Source organism: Mauremys mutica, chromosome 19 (assembly GCF_020497125.1).
Source record: "Mauremys mutica isolate MM-2020 ecotype Southern chromosome 19, ASM2049712v1, whole genome shotgun sequence".
Taxonomy (NCBI): domain Eukaryota; kingdom Metazoa; phylum Chordata; order Testudines; family Geoemydidae; genus Mauremys; species Mauremys mutica.
The window spans coordinates 26,883,419-26,888,477 of record NC_059090.1 but is presented as its reverse complement, the minus strand read 5'-3'; the positions used below and the strand labels follow the sequence as shown (position 1 = coordinate 26,888,477).

Sequence of the window (5,059 nt, the reverse complement as noted above, 5' to 3'; positions counted from 1 at the left end):
AGAATGAGAAAACAATTCACAAATTCAATGACCTTAGATAAAATGCTAAACATCTCAGTTTCTAAAACAAAAGTACCTGTGATGCCCAGTGACGTGCACCCAGTGACAGACATTTCCCATCTCCAACATCACACAGAACAACAAATGACACATACTTAACTTGCAAAGTTGACATCAAATCCCCTTCCATTTTGGGAAATAAGTACTTCATGTCCCCCACAGGCATACTTCTACTTCACTTGTTCTTTGCCCAACTGGATCCCCATCTTCACACAAAACCTACAATGATAAAAACATTTCATGACACTCACAGTACACACTGACTGACACCGTGAAGACCATCTCAAACCATCTGTGATTACACACCCGGCACCTATTTCTGCATCACTCTTTTCCATTCCCCCACAAGCAAATGCAACACCAACTGCATACACCGTGACACCTTCTTTTACAGATTATCGATACTAGTATCCCAACATGTACATCCACATACATGCATCAGAAAGCGAACAAGACTTTAAAAGAACAGCACACGATACAAAACACAGAAAAATATAACCAGATACTCACTCTTTTTCCACCAGATGGGGCTTCACATCTATCCTTCTTTCACAAACTGCACCTCTTGAAGCCTCTTAAGGATCTGCAAACACAAAATAAGAATCCAACAAGGACTCAAAGTCAAACCCACAGATGATGCAACAAATCCCACCCTATTTCTTCAAACAAACCATCTATGGGAACACAGGAATCACCAGTCATGAAATTCCCTCACCCTTCCCTTGAACTGCAACTCTCAGTCCCATTACATATTTTCCACACGCACCTCCCCACCGATACCCCTTCCCTGAGGAATATCAACACATCACACAATATATTCAAGGAAAACTACTCAACATTTTAGGGCAAACACGACAACACTCTCACTAACCACCCACCTAGGTCCAACCTTCTTCTACAGAACAAGCAACAACTTAACCCAAATATTGTCTTCTCCATCTGTTGTCTCACACACAAAACTGGTGATGAACCCATTCATCATAAACCCACCTTATCTAACACAGAAAAAAAACACACTCCCATCAACAGGACTGCACTAAATGCTCTAACTTAACACTTACCTCATGGATGCAAACAGCTCCTCTGTGCCCACTGGCACCATATTTACAAGAACCCATGTAAACCAAACGGGGCACACTTGCTACAGCCCATTCCCTCAGTTCTGGACTCAAATACCCCTGTGGCACACAAACAATAAACACCAGATTATTGCTAATGCTCACAATACCACACTCCCTTTGCTAAACTAACCTATTTGACACCCTGAAAGAGCCCCAGCACATTCCTACCTACAATGAAGCAGCAACCAACTACTTCTATACATTTAAAATCAACATGCAAAATACTCACATTTACACAGTACTCATGGCCCTTTCCCAACACTGACAGGGGCCCATCGGTAACTAGGATGCTCACATCCTCCTCAGAAAACCAACACCCAATAGAGGACAGACAAACAGGATAGTGGTGATCAGTGATGCAAACCCAGTGCCATTTATGAGAGAAGAAGGGAGAATGGAGCATCTCTAGTTACAGACAGGTCACTCTTCCATCAGTCAACTTCCTCCACAGAAAACTCCCACTCCCATTCAATGAGCTGCCTCATGAACCCATTACAAACAGGCAGGCTTCGGAGGACTCCCATCCCTACAGCCTCAACAGCACACATACTTTTTGACCATCAAATCCTCCAGCAGATACTTAACTTTGACAGCCACTCCCGATCGCCTTTTCCTTTGTACATGGGCCTTCACTCCCATACATCGACATCTATACAGCAATGCAGTGACAGTCAAACAGATGTAGTCACAACCCTCCACAGAATGACACGACACGATACCAGATCTGCATGCGTCTGCAAATACAAACAAAGCTCAACTGCAAACCTACTCACAACATGCACAGCTACACAATTCAAAAGAGGACCTCAACTACATACTGCTTCCTGAAGAAAAGGAATATCTACTACAAATTACACCCCACACACACAGACAAGCACCCACCCACCCCAGACAGACACTCATCCACATATTACTGGCCCTCCCCACATCCCACCACAACAGCAGCCCTTCGCTAACTAGGATGCTCACATCCTCCTCAGAAAACCACAACCATGTAGAAGATGTATAAAGGATGAAGTGGTGAACTGCCATGCAAACCCAGTACCACGTGAGAAAAAAGAACTGAGAACAGAGCATCTCTAGTTACAGATGGGTCACTCTCCCAGCAATCAACCTTCATCCATGGAAAACACAAACTCCCTCCCTCCATACAACAAGCTCCCACCAACCCCTTACATGCCCATTAAGAACAGACACAGTTTAGAGGACTCCCATCCATAAGCCTCAACATCTCAAATACTTCTGACCATAAAAGCCGTCAGCAAATACTTAACTTTGACAGCCACTCCCAATCTCAATATCTTCTTTTCCTTGCTACAGAGGCCTTCCCTCCCATACGTCAACATCTGTACAGCAGTGCAGTGACAGTCAAACAGATGTAGTCACAATCCTCCACAGAATGACACAACACGATACCAGATCTGGAGGCATCTGCAAATACAAACAAAGCTTAACTGAAAAACCAACTCACAAAAGCACCCAACTACACGTTATGAAAGATGACCTCACCTCCATACTGCTTCCTGAAGATAAGGAATATCTACTACACATTACACTCTACTCAGAGAAGCACCCACCCACCCTACACACTCTCATCCACATATTGCTGGCCCTCCCCACGTCCCACCACGACAGGGGACCGTCACTAACTAGGATGCTCACATCCTCCTCGGAAAACCACAACCATGTAGAAGATGGAGAAAAGATGAAGTGGTGACCTATCATGCAAACCCAGTGCCGTGTAAGAATAAAGAACTGAGAACGGAGCATCGCTAGTTACTGACAGGTCACTCTCGCAGCAATCGACTTTCCTCCAAGGAAAGTGCACACTCCCTCCATACAGTAAACTCCCTAATGCACCCATTAAGAATGGCCAGGGTGTAGAGGACTCCCATCCCTAAACAAGGCTCCTCAACGGCTCAAATACTTCTGACTATCAAACCATTCAGGAGATACTTAACTTTGACGGCCACTCCTGCTCTCAAGAAGGTCTTTTCCTTTCTCCAAGGGCCTTCGCTGCCATACATCAATAGCCATACAGCAATGTCATGACTGTCAAGGAGACGTAGTCACAACCCTCCATGGAATCAGATCCTGTACCAAGTAGTCTTGACACATCTGCAAATAAAAACAAATTTTGACAGCAAACCTCAGTTATAAACTCGACTCACAAAGCTCCTAACTGCACAATATGAAAAATGACCGCACCTACATACAGCTTCCTTGAGAAGGAACACCTACTATTAATTGCACCCCACCCCTCAGAGCACCCCACCCCAAACACTCATCCACACAGAAAATAGCTACACCTCTACACACTCATGCCCCTTCCCCTTTCCCTACACCACAGGGGCCTGTCACTAACTAGGATGCTCACATCCTCCTCAGAAAACCACAACCATGTAGAAGATGGAGAAAAGATGAAGTGGTGACCTATCATGCAAACCCAGTGCCGTGTAAGAATAAAGAACTGAGAACGGAGCATCGCTAGTTACTGACAGGTCACTCTCGCAGCAATCGACTTTCCTCCAAGGAAAGTGCACACTCCCTCCATACAGTAAACTCCCTAATGCACCCATTAAGAATGGCCAGGGTGTAGAGGACTCCCATCCCTAAACAAGGCTCCTCAACGGCTCAAATACTTCTGACTATCAAACCATTCAGGAGATACTTAACTTTGACGGCCACTCCTGCTCTCAAGAAGGTCTTTTCCTTTCTCCAAGGGCCTTCGCTGCCATACATCAATAGCCATACAGCAATGTCATGACTGTCAAGGAGACGTAGTCACAACCCTCCATGGAATCAGATCCTGTACCAAGTAGTCTTGACACATCTGCAAATAAAAACAAATTTTGACAGCAAACCTCAGTTATAAACTCGACTCACAAAGCTCCTAACTGCACAATATGAAAAATGACCGCACCTACATACAGCTTCCTTGAGAAGGAACACCTACTATTAATTGCACCCCACCCCTCAGAGCACCCCACCCCAAACACTCATCCACACAGAAAATAGCTACACCTCTACACACTCATGCCCCTCCCCCTTTCCCTGCACCACAGGGGCCTGTCGCTAACTAGGATGCTCACATCCTCCTCGGAAAACCACACCCATGTAGAGGAGAACACAATGATGAATTGGTGACCTGTCATGCAAACCCACTGCTGTGTAAGAGAGAGGAATTGAGAATGGAGCATCTCTAGTTACAGACAGATCAAGCTGCCAGCAATCAATCAATCTCAATACAACAAGCAACCCACCCACCACTCACAGGCCCATTAAGAATGGACAAACTTTAGGTAACTCCCATAACTAATGAAAGCGCCTCAACATCACAAACGCTTCTGACCATCAAACCCTTTCGCATATACTGATGCTTGGAAATTGGACAGGAGCTCCCCCTCTCAACATCCCCTTTGCCTCGGTAGACAGGCCTTCACTCCCATATGTTGAAATCACTCACAAACATACAGCACCAGCATGACAGTCAAAAATAAAAATATTCACAACCTTTAATGTCACAATGCACCTTGGTACCAGATCTGGATATAGCTGCAAATATGAAGAAGGCTTATGACAAAATACACAAGGTTAAGACACAAAACTCTTACTAAATATTACAGTTTCCTCAGACCGGTCCCCACCTAACCCAAACAGAATACTTCAATTCTTCTACAACAGTCCAACACCACAGATGTGCCACTGGTACTGGATACAGGTGTTTAACAGATGCTCTATCAGAAACAACCCCCAATGTATTCCCTCCCAATGAAAATAAAAATCATAAATCAAACACACTATGAACAACCTGAAATGAAATAAAAACACATTACACAGCAATAAGACAAGGAAAACAGTACATTAACATGTCATCA

The 5,059-nt window shown here is 44.5% G+C and overlaps 1 long non-coding RNA gene across 1 annotated transcript in view; it reads right to left on the bottom strand.

Annotated features, from left to right (window-relative positions):
• The window catches only part of LOC123353247, a 1,771-nt gene extending 528 nt beyond the window's left edge, over positions 1–1,243 (bottom strand). Inside the window, exons 1-3 of the long non-coding RNA XR_006574442.1 lie at positions 1,122–1,243; positions 571–643; positions 156–279 (exon numbers count right to left, since the gene is read on the bottom strand). This is a non-coding gene — a long non-coding RNA (uncharacterized LOC123353247). The remainder of the gene's footprint in view (positions 1–155; positions 280–570; positions 644–1,121) is intronic.
• Positions 1,244–5,059: the final 3,816 nt, after the last annotated feature.